The 12,721-nt window shown below is 41.7% G+C and overlaps 1 protein-coding gene across 4 annotated transcripts in view; it reads right to left on the bottom strand.

Moving 5' to 3' along the window:
* LOC143764880 (membrane-spanning 4-domains subfamily A member 4A-like) overlaps positions 1-2,391 on the bottom strand; it is a 328,843-nt gene extending 326,452 nt beyond the window's left edge. For 2 of the 4 annotated variants that reach the window (XM_077250945.1, XM_077250947.1), the window contains exon 1: positions 2,047-2,120. The gene's annotated coding sequence lies outside the window, so the exon portion shown is untranslated. Of the gene's footprint in view, positions 1-2,046 lie in introns of all 4 variants that reach the window. The other 2 variants (XM_077250944.1, XM_077250946.1) reach the window with 2 other exon arrangements.
* Between the last annotated feature and the right edge of the window lie 10,330 nt (positions 2,392-12,721).

Raw genomic sequence — 12,721 nt, 5'->3', positions numbered from 1 at the left:
TGAAAGCAGCTCTTTGTTATGAGAAAGTATAAATAAACTATGAATATTTGGCATAATCAAGTGCATAATGACCCAAACTATAAGATGAGCACTATTTATACCACCCAGTATCATTTCATTTAAAAATATTGAATAAAATGCAATTAAAAAGTTTCAGCAACCCCAAATTAGGCCCATAAATACTGCAATTAATCATGGAAAAATTAAGTCATCGTCGTACGTATAGTGTACAAACAAAGTAAAAAAAATAAATAAAACTATATAGATTTAATATTTTGCCAATCCTACTGATCTGTGGAAAAAGGTTAATATATCACTGATTCTGCACAGTTAATGTTGAAAAAATAAACCATATTTGGGAAAAGAAAATTTAATTTTTTCATTCTTTCCTGTCTATTGCACATTGATCACTTGAAGAACTTTTGGGATCAAAATAGTCACTATACCCACTGATAAATGCCTTGGGGGTTATAGGTTTCAAAAATGTTTTTTTCTGGGTGGTTTCCTCTGTACTAACACATCAGGAGTTCTGCAAATGCAATGTGGCAACAAGAAGCCATTCCATCAAATGTGCACGCCAAATAATGCTCCTTCTCTTCGGAGCTGTGCTTTGTGCATGTACAGTAGGGTATTTCCATATTCGGAAGAGATTGTAAAAAATTTCCATTTTGTAGATGGCTGAGGTCATGGGCAATGTAGCCTATCAACAAAGATAGGCGCCACGGCAGAGAGGCGGCTCTGGACTTATGGAGGGTAGAAAAATAATCCCGGACAACCGCTTTAAGGACAGTTTAAGCATAAAACAATAGGTTTCAATAAATTCAGAATATTAAATATTTTGTAGTTCCTGCCCCAAACCCAATAATTCATTTTCCTGTTTCAGGAACAGACTGAGCACACTAAAAATCTGAATTTATGGATAAAATAACGTGCATTTATTGCATAAAATATGACACATTTGTTCTTGTTCCCTCCTCAGGTGTAAAGGGCAATACATGTAGTCATTTATTTAGTAAATGGTTACATACTCTGGCAGATATATGATTCATGACATCAACATAGTTAACGAACACAAGACTAAAACACAAGAAAAAAGTACAAACAATATCGATATAGGAAAGACTGAAACATAAAAAAATGACTGCGTGCTAATATATTTAATGAGTGTGATCTACAGACATCTTCAAACCCTATGGCTTTAAAATGCATTTTTTTAAAATAAAATTAAATTAAATTTTTTTTATTAACGAATAAATGGAATGGATTATGTTCAGATAAATCATCTTAATTATAGTCAGTTTTATACATTTGATCTTTATTATGTTCAAGTAAAAAATGTTTAGATACTATATGTGTCAAAAATATATATCTGTAAATGACTGCATATATTGCTGAGTGCCCCTGAGGAAGATAACAGATTGGTTCCTTGTTTTTCATGCAATAAAAAATAAATATATATATACATATATATATATACATATATAATTTTATTTTTTATTTTTTTTGTCCGTGGTGGAGCTCATGTAGATCCTGTTTCTTTGTGCGCACTTGCACAACCTCAGTGAGTCAGTGCACTTATGTAGTCATCCCAATTTTGCCCCTACAATTTTACACTTTCGGGGGGCTTCTCCTTCTTTTGTTCCTATTATTTCTCTCTATAAAACTCACAGGATCCATAGATATAGGAGCTTGGTTAAGTTGTTACACTATAGAGAGGTTTCAACTGTACCTGTATAAGCTATAACAGAAGCAGCCAACAGTGGGAAATAGCCAAGAAGTCCAAAATGGATTTCAGGAAAATCAAATCACGGGTTATTACAGTATTTTGTCCATCTCACCTGCAGCTCCAAACTGTGAGAACGTCACCAAACAAGTCATCAAATCTTTAATTTCTGGATATCATGCCACTTTCATGAAAGCTAGCTGAAGGTGTCAAGTGTACAAAGCACTGTCTCCCAGAGATAATCTATGATAGATATTTACCTGTGATCATGTCATAAAGCGCTAACAAAACACAAATTTAGATATATTCACAAGTGTTCTTACCGATTCTGATCAGCAATCCTGAGATCTGGTTTACAACACCTCTATGGCAAACACTCACCTGTCCTCTTGTGTTGTCGTAACTTCATCAGCTTAGTCAGTTCCTCTTACCATGGAAAACCCAGGGCGTAATGTTGCTCTGTTAATCTTAAGCAAAGAGTGTCACCAGTAAGGAAATTTTCATTTTTTTTTTGTATACTTCCTTGAGAAATATGAGGCTAAACACTATTTTTAGAGTTGCTCAACCACTTTTATACTGGAATCAAGAACAATGGTTACCAATCAGTCTGACGAGGCCCAACAGCCTGAAACACCGTGTCTGCGAATTGAGATACTGATTTGGCTTTTATCCTAAGTCATATTGCATGACTCGATAAAGGGTTGATTGTGACTTGTAGGATCGCTACTTCCAACAGGTGGCGCTATAGAGTTAAGTCCTCTTTTTCTCAGAAGAGGCAATTTGCATATTACATTAGCATCATTTTTTAAAGATATTTTTTTGTTAGAAATTTAGAAGGGTTAAAAGTTAATCAGCAACTTTTCATTGTTCCAATAAAATTTACAAAACCTATTTTTTGAGGGACCACATCACATTGAAAGTGATTTAAACAGGTTGTCCACCACATTCTCTAATGCCCCCACCTATTCAAACCTTCTCTACTATATAATTGTCTAAGGGTCCCTTCCGTCTGTCCTTCTGTCTGTCTGTCACGGATATTCATTGGTCGCGCCTCTGTCTGTCATGGAAATCCAAATCGCTGATTGGTCGCGGCAAAACAGCCACGAACAATCAGCGACGGCCACAGTCCGGCGGCAAAATGGCCGTTCCTTCCTCCCCGCAGTCAGTGCCCTCTCCATACTCCCCTCCAGTCAGCGCTCACACAGGGTTAATGGCAGCATTAACGGACCGCGTTATGCCGCGGTGTAACGCACTCCGTTAACGCAGCTATTAACCCTGTGTGACCAACTTTTTACTATTGATGCTGCCTATGCAACATCAATAGTAAAAAGATCTAGTGTTACAAATAATAATAATAATAATTAGAAAAATAAAGTTATTCTCACCTTCCGACGTCGCGTGCTGTCCTTGGCAGTGCAAGCGGCAGGTTCCGGTGCCAAGGATGCTATGCGAGAAGGACCTGCCATGGCATCACGGTCATGTGACCGTGATGTCATCACAGGTCCTGCGCTCATACCAATCCTTTGACCGGAAGCTGCCGCGTGCACCGTACACAGGCGCCAGGACTTCAAGGGGCCTTCGGAAGGTGAGTATATGTTTATTTTTTATTTTAAGTCTTTTTTAACCACGCATATAATGCCCACATTGCTATATACTATGTGGGCTGTGTTTCATACTGCGTGGGCTCTGTTATATACTACATCTCTGTGCTATATACTATGTAGCTGGGCAATATACAACATGACTGTGCAATATACTACGTGGCTGTGCAATATACTACCTGCTCTGTGTTATATACTACATAGCTGTGCCATATACTATGTGGCTGTGTTGGTTCTGTTATATACTACGTCAACTGTGCAATATACTGCGTAGCTATGCAATATACTACGTGCCTCTACAATATACTATGTAGCTATGTTATATACTACATGGCTCTGCTATATACTACGTGGCTGACCAATATACTACATACCTGTGCAATACACTATGTGGCTGTGTTATATACTACGTAACTCTGCTATATACTCCATACGCTGTGTTGCATACTACGTAGCTCTGTTATACACTGTGTTCCAAATTATTATGCAAATTGGATTTAAGTGTCATAAAGATTTAATTGTTTTGTTTTTCAAATAAACTCGTGGATGATATTGTGTCTCAGGGCCCAATGGATCATTGAAATCAATCGTAAACACATGTAATAATTAATTTTCCAGGTGATTCTAATTAAAGGAAAACTACTTAAAAATGATGTTCCACATTATTAAGCAGGTCACAGTTTTCAAGTAACATGGGAAAGAAAAAGGATCTCTCTGATGCTGAAAAGCATCAAATAGTGCAATGCCTTGGTCAAGGGACGAAAACATTAGATATTTCCCAAAAACTTAAGCATGATCATCGTACTGTTAAGAGATTTGTGGTTGAATCTGAGCACAGACGTGTTCGTGCTGATAAAGGCATAATGAGGAAGGTTTCTTCCAGGCAAGTTCATCGGATTAAGAGAGCAGCTGCTAAAAATCCATTACAAAGCAGCAAACCGATATTTGAAGCTGCTGGTGCCTCTGGAGTCCCTCGAACCTCAAGGTGTAGGCGCCTTCAAAAACTTTCTTTGATGCATAAACCTATTATTCGGCCACCCTTAATCAGTGTTCACAAGCAGAAATGGTTGCATTGGGCCCACACACATACATGAAGACTAATTTCCAAACAGTCTTGTTTGCTGATAAGTGTTGAGCAACCCTGGATGGTCCAAATGGATGGAGTAGTGGATGGTTGGTGGATGGCCACCATGTCCCAACAAGGCTGCAACGTCAGCAGGGAGGTGGAGGAGTCATGTTTTGGACCGGAATCATGGGGAAACAGCTGGTAGGGCCCTTTAAGGTTCCTGAAGGTGTGAAAATGACCTCTGCAAAGTATATAGAGTTTCTGACTGACAACTTTCCTCCATGGTATAAAAAGCAGAAATGTGCCTTCAGGAGCAAAATCATCTTCATGCTGACAATGTACCACCTCATGCTGCAAAGAATACCTCTGAGTCATTGGCTGCTATGGGCATAAAAGGAGATAAACTCATGGTGTGGCCACCATCTTCCCCTGACCTCAACCCTATAGAGAACCTTTGAAGTATGATCGAGCAAAAGATCTATGAGGGTGGGAGGCAGTTCACATCAAAACAGCAGCTCTGGGAGGCTATTCTGACTTCATGCAAAGAAATACAAGCAGAAACTCTCCAAAAACTCACAAATTCAATGGATGCAAGAATTGTGAAGATGATATCAAAGAAGGGTTCCTATGTTAACATGTAACTTGGCCTGTTAGGATGTTTTAGAGTTAAATAGCTTTTTTGTTCAGTGAATGTGACCTCCTAATGCTGCAAATTCCACAAATGAGCATTTTCAGTTTTTTAAAACATATCAAATGTTTAGAAATTATACTGTGCCTAATAATTTGGAACAGTGCACTTTGAGTTTTTATTCATTTTGGAGATTATACTGTTATCATTGGGAGGTTTCTTCAATAAAATTCAATGTATACTCTAAGGGTGATGACTTTTATTAGACTGACTGTCATTTGCACCCACCATTTTGGAAAATCCAATAAAAAATGTAATTTGCATAATAATTTGGAACATAGTGTATACTTCGTAGCTATGTTATATACTACATCGGTTGTGTTATATACTACGTCACTGTGCAATATAGTACGTAGCCTGTGCTATATACTACCTACATATTCTAGAATACCCGATACGTTAGAATCAGGCCACCATCTAGTAAAGAAATATTTTTGTAAATACCTCTTGTTGTCATATGTGCCTGTAAGTGGCGCTATCGCTGACCGCTCATGCGGCATCACGTGACCCTGGCTGCAGCCACCACTGATGTCAAGTACCAGAATGCCTTGCATCACCCGAGTGTGACCTAGTCGTGCACACCCCTCCTGATAGACTGGGCTGTGGGTGGAGTTTCACCGCATGTCACAGCCCAGTATCCAGCGCATCTTTGAGGCTAATGGAAGCAGAGGAGAGAGGGAAAGCATGCGCTGGATACTGGACTGTGATGTGCGGTAGCACAGTAGAGTGGAATGGCCAGGAAATCATATATCTGATGGAGGTGGACTGCGGAACCTTAACTCCAGGAAAACAAAAGCTTCTTGAAGAAAGTCTGTGGGAATTTCAGGACGCGTTCTCAAGACATGACAAAGACTTCAGGTGTGCAACTGTTATTGAACACAAAATCTCTCCCGATGATGCTGCGCCAATCCGAGAAGAGTACCGGCAAATCCCACCGAAGATGTACCAGGAGGAAAAATATATGAACATAGGGTGGCCAGAATGTTGAAGAATCAGGTGATCCAGGAGATCCAAAGTCTTTGGACCGCTCTGGTGGTCTTGGTGCTGAAGAAGGTTTATACACAAGTTTGCTCATTTGGATGGCCAACTAATCAAGCTACTGAGGGGCATGACAGACGGGCCCAATACTCGACCAATCAAGTGGGGACCATTGTAGTAAGAATCATTCAAAGCATTGAAAAAGTCTCTGACCAGTGCTCCAGTCCTGGCATATGCACTGTTCGATCCCAATTTTTATTGTACATTGATGGGATCTAACATGTACTGGGGGCTGTGCTATCTCAAGTTTAAGATGGACATGAGAGAGTGATTGCTTATGGCAACCGGACTCTGATAGAGTCAGAGAACAACCTGGACAAATATAGCTCCTTTAAGTTTTAGCACTAGTATGGTATGGGCCATGACCTAAAAGTTTGAGGAGTACCTCACAGGTGCCAAAGTGACCGCAATGATGGACAATAGCCCATTAGCACACCTGGAGAATGATAAATTAGGGGCTCTTGAACAGGGGTGGATGGCTCGCCTTTCCAAGTAACAAAACCACATTGGGTTTCGCTTGGCAAGAGGAATGGCAATGCTGACGCACTCTCCTGAGTTCTGATAGTATCACCGATTCAGGATGTTGATAAGAAGCTGGAGGACACTGAAACCCTGAATCTCAGATGAATACCTGCATTCCGAAACTTGGCACATTGAAGTGGGGTGACTTCCGGGATGCCGATGTTGTTAGGGAAGACTTTGGCTGATTAGGGAAAAGTTCAAGATGACTGTCTGGACCCATGGTGAGTGAAAGAATAGATCCAGATCAAGATCTGATGATGGGTGGAAGGGCAGGCTCGTCTAACCCCAGAAGGACAGAATCTGCTGAGGCAGTGGAATAAGTTGCGTGTGACCCAGGGCTGCTGTGTCGAATTGTTTCTTTACAATCAGAGTTGTAGTACTGACAGCAGATAGTCATTCCCATGTCATTGGGGCCAGCGGCCGCCCAGGAAGCCCAAGAGCGGAGTAACCATTTTGGAAGCAATAAGATGTACAGGTGACACCAGCACCTGGTATATCACCCTGACTTGAAAAACATGGTAACTGAGGCATGTTCCAGGTGTCGGCCTTGTGGACTGAGTAGGAGCCCAAAACAGAATTTTCAGGCTCCTACTCCAGACCATTCAAACATTTGCACCCCTAGAGATCCTGATCATTGACTATGTACAGATAGGGTATTTTGTCTCAGGACACTTGTACTATCTGGTCATGACAAATCATTTCACTAAATATGAAGTGGCTGTACCCACCAAAAACCAGACAGCAGAGTCAGCCACTGAGGCTGTCTGTAAACCCTTGTCTCCAGAGCACCCTGATGACCAAGCTGTACCAGCTTTATGGCATTGAGCCTTCCCGCACAACCTCATACCACCCCCAAGGGAACAAGGCATGTGAGCGGATTAACTGCACTCTGCTCCAGATGCTGAGGATTCTGGAGGATATTCAAAAGGCCCAGTGGCCGGAATGCCTACCCAAGTTAATGTAGGCCTATAACAACAGGGCACACAACACCATTACCTACTCACCACATATGCGCATGTTCAGGAGAGCCGGCCGAGAAATTGGGGATTACCAGATGCTAGATCCAATGGGCCACCACCGAGAAATACCACTGTGTGGACGCAAGAGCATTGCCGATGACTGAGGGCTGTGCACAAGGTTGTAGGAGAGCATCTGAGACAAGTGGTGCACCCCAACTCAAGGCCCATGCTGAAATACGAGTATGTTCAGGTAATCGGGCGATGGTTAGGGCCAAGAGGCCATCTGGAAAGTTGGATGGGTGATGGGAGGTAGTCCCATATGTGGTGAAAAGGTGGGTAGACCCGATCATCTCAGCTTATGAGGTAGAGCCAGTAGAGACTGTTCTTCTCCATAACATGTTGAGATACTGTACCCTTGAAGAGGTACCAACTCTTATCTTGAGAGCAGCAGAACCTCCCATGGATGAGGGATGGTGTGTGGTCCCGGTCCCGGCATCAACAGAGCCTCCAGACATTGCTGGGCTACCATCTGGGGAAGAAGTTTTGCACCCAGCAGCTCTTCTTCAATGCATGTGCCTACAGAATCCAATCTTACGACACTGCGTAGGACTGCCAGATCTAATGCTAGTGTGCCTCCACAGTGCTATTCGAAAGACAAATTGTATGGGGAGAGTTATGGAGGACATCAACTTAAAGTAGGATGGCATGTGAGATTTGTGTCGGCTCAGCAGAGTGGTATAATTGTGTATACTTTTATCCACACCAGTATAAAACTGTACCTGTTGGAAATAATCTTGCTTTTCTACACTAATGTTGTTATTTACTCACAAGATATCGCTGCTGCCTAAGCACTGCTGAAAGACTGTGAAATGCTTGTAAGATGTCAGAGGTTAGACTACAATGTGGCTGATGTAAAACACAGAATGAGGAAGTGCAGCCATCTTAAAGGCAGTCTGGAGCTGATGAGAATTAGGAATGTTATGGACTGACCTAGGTTGGAGTAGTGGTATTACAACCACTAGGGGCAGCACTGTCAGGTAGTGTAGTCAAGAATTGCCAGAGATCAGTACACAGGAGCAGCACTATAGTTAAAGTATCAGCATGTTGCGTAGTCAGTGCATGGTAGCAGCAGTATAATATTGGATAAAGCAGCAGGTGAAGGAGAGCTTGACTGAAGGCTAGGAGCTCAATAATCTTGCAAGGAAAGAAATGCAAAGCCAGGTTTAAATAGGGTGTTCAATCAGGGTGCAGATAATCAGAAACAACCCAGGTACTAGTATCTGGGTTAGTAAGGAACTGTCCAGCCAGCTGAATAGCTCTGAGGGAAGAGCTGCCACCTGGTGCACAACAACTGCTGGGTTTGAGTCCTGACCGTACTTCGCTCCTTCCAGGATGACCTCTGGACATCTCAGGCACTGGCTTCTCTGGATGTCTTTGATGAAAGGCTCTTGTAAGCCTGGGTGCATGGATGTTGCCTTCTGGTTCATAACCCCTGTTTTGCACCAAATACTGTAATCTTCCTCTAAATTGTCTAGAGTCCAGAATTTCATCCACAATGTACTGTTCTTCACCATGGACTTTTTCTGGCCTTGGAGATGACTGAGTTCTTCCTGGAAACGGGTTTTTATTCAACAGTTTAAGCAAGGATACATGGAACACAGGGTGAATTTTCAGGCTGTTAGGAAGTTTTAAATGGAAAACAACTGGGTCAATTTGTGCAGAAATTTGAACAGATCCTATGAACTATTTCCCCTATTTAGAAGACAGCATGTTCATTTTCAGATATTTCTGTAGAAAGCCAAACCTTGTCACCGACCTGAAGGGTAGGAGGGACTTTGCAATGTTTATCTCCTGCCTCTTTGCAATCTTCATGGGTCTTTTGGAACATCTCAATTACTTCTTTCTGAGCTTTCTGCAACTCTGTAATTCTGTCAGAAACAGCAGGAACCAAAGTATTAAATGGAAGATTAGGAATAAACACTGGATTCACGCCATAGTGATAGCAAAATGGACTTTGGGTTGTAGAGCAGTGTGTGGAGCTATTGTAGGCAAAGTCTGAAGTTGGTAAATAGTCATCCAACCAGTCATCCTGTAGGTAAGAAATAAAACTGCACAGGTATTGTTTGAGAGTTTGCTTAGTTCTTTCAGTCTGGCCACTGGATTGTGGGTGGAAGACTATAGACAAATTGACAGTAGACAAAGGGACAGTAAGGGTACCGTTACACCAAACGATTTACCAACGATCACGACCAGCGATACGACCTGGCCGTGATCGTTGGTAAGTCGTTGTGTGATCGCTGGAGAGCTGTCACACAGACAGCTCTCCAGTGACCAACGATGCCGAAGTCCCCGGGTAACCAGCGTAAACATTGGGTTACTAAGCGCAGGGCCGTGCTTAGTAACCCGATGTTTACCCTGGTTACCATTGTAAATGTAAAAAAAACCCAAAACACTACATACTCACATTCCGGTGACTGTCACGTCCCTCGCTGTCAGCTTCCCGCACTGACTGTGTCAGTGCCGGATGTAAAGCACAGCACAGCGGTGACGTCACCGCTGTGCTCTGCTTTTACTTTACGGCCGGCGCTCACAGTGCGGGAAGCTGACGGCGAGGGACGTGACAGATATTAGAAGGTGAGTATGTAGTGGTTTTTTTTACATTTACAATGGTAACCAGGGTAAACATCGGGTTACTAAGCGCGGCCCTGCGCTTAGTAACCCGATGTTTACCCTGGTTACAAGCAAACACATCGCTGGATCGGTGTCACACACACCGATCCAGCGATGACAGCGGGTGATCCAGCGACAAAATAAAGTTTAAAACGATCTGCTACGACGTACGATTCTCAGCGGGGTCCCTGATCGCAGTAGCGTGTCAGACACAGCGAGATCGTATGTATATCGCTGGAACGTCATGGATCGTGCCGTCGTAGCAACCAAAGTGCCACTGTGAGACGGTACCCTAACTCCTAAAGCTGTACAGAAGCTTTTCCAAAATCTTGATGTAAACGTGAACACCTCTATCAGAAATTACATTGTCAGGAATTCCATGCAACCTAAATATCTCTTTGACCATTAATTGTTCGGTTTGTTCAACGGTAGGAAATCCTTTAGCTGGTAGAAAATGGGCCATCTGTGTGAGCCGATCCCCCACAACCAGGATAACAGTCATTTATTTAGAGGTAGGTAGGTCCATCATATAATCCTTTGAGATTGATCCCCAAGGCCTGGATAGAACTGGAAGGGGATGAAGGACTCCTAGAGGAGAAGATTGTAGCGTCTTGTTCAGTGCACATGTTCTACAGGAGGAAACATATTTTCTCACATCCTCCCTACAATTTGGTTGTCTGGCACTGTCCTGAAGTACAATGCAGTCAGTGATAGAGTCATCTTGATATGACTACAAGGAACACACATTCATGTAACAGTTATACAAGTCTATTCACCAACAACAGATGTTGTGAACTATTCTATGATCAAGATCAAGAAGAATTCAACAAGATGCCAAAACCAGACTGACTCATTGATATTGGGGACTTAATGCCAAAGTGGGCCACTGCACACATGGAAAAGCTGTTGTAAACTTTGGATTTGTTGTATGAAACAAGGCTTTGTATAACAAATCAACTGTCCAGCATGAACACCTTATTCCAAAATCACGAACAAAGACTCTACACATGAACATCACCAAATAGGTCTTTAAAGAATCAGATTGACTTCATATGAGTTCGCCAAAGGTGGAGGTCTTTGATTATTACTGTGAAAACAAGGCCAGGAGTCGGTTGTGGAATTGATCATGAACTTTTCATAGCAAATATTTAGCTGGGCAAATGGAGTATACCATTACATTAGGTAATTTCCAACTTCTCTTTGACCAAAATACCTGAAATTTTTGGAATGGTCTGCACAACCGATTTATATCACTGGACATGGATGAAAGAAAGCCTGAGGAATTGTGAACACATATAAAGAATATTATTACTGAAGCCAGAAAGACAATAAACAGGAAAAAGACGAGACCTCCACAGCCATGGTCAACTGAAGAGACCCTAAATATCATCAAAGGAAGCAAAATGGCAAAAACAAAAGTTAACAAGCAGGATGCAGACAACATCAGTGAAAGACTAAAGAGAGCCATTCAAGCAGAAAAAGTTTAAACCAGAAAAACTGACCAGGAAGGCATACCAAAAGATCAAAGAGTTATGATGAAAGTTTTAACTAAGAGAGGGAATGTTGAAAGACACCAACAGGAACAAACTAACTAAAGCAGAAGAGATCAAGGAAAGATGGAAAGAATACATAGAGCAACTCTACAAAAACGACTTAGTGATATGGAAAGAAACTGAGACTCGAATTGGTAGCCAACTGAACATTTTGAAAGTGCTGTGATAAAGCTTCTGTCAAAAAAACAGAGCACCTGGATGTGACAATATTTCAATAGGGCTAATAAATTCTTCTGATGCAGCAGTTGATGTCATCACACACCTGTGTCAACTGACAACTGGTAAATGGCCCAAAAGAGTAGATAAAATTGGTGTTTATTCCTGTTCTGAAGAAGCGAGATGCTACAGACTGTGGAAACTATCAGACTATTGCACTCATACCTCATGCCAGCAAAATACTACAGAAGATCTTACAAAGATGGCTACAGCCTCACTTTGACAAAGAGCTGCCAGAGGAATAAGCAGGATTTAGAAAAGGGAGAGGAACAATAGATGTAATTGCTAACATTAGATGTTTAATGTTAAAGTTAAAAAAAAGGAAATCTATTCTTTGCTTCATCGACTACAACAAAGCCTTCAAATGTGTTGATCACCTGAAACTTTGGAATACCATGAGGGATATGGGAGTGCCGAACCATCTGATCAGCCTCATTAGGAACCTTTACATCGACCAAGAAGCAACAATTTGAATGGAAAAATGCACCAGCACTGCAATGCATTATACCTGTTAGGCAGGTTTCACACTTGCGTTTTGATCTGCAGCGTTTTTGGAAAAAAAAACGCATGCGTTTTTTTTCCCTTTGTTTAACATTAAAAACGCATGCTTTTTTGGTACGCGTTTGTCCGCGTTTAACGACGCATGCGTTTTTTGGCTGCATGCGGCATGTTGCAGAAATGCAAC

Source organism: Ranitomeya variabilis, chromosome 4 (genome assembly GCF_051348905.1).
Source record: "Ranitomeya variabilis isolate aRanVar5 chromosome 4, aRanVar5.hap1, whole genome shotgun sequence".
Taxonomy (NCBI): Eukaryota; Metazoa; Chordata; class Amphibia; order Anura; family Dendrobatidae; genus Ranitomeya; species Ranitomeya variabilis.
This window is presented reverse-complemented; position numbering and strand designations above follow the sequence as displayed.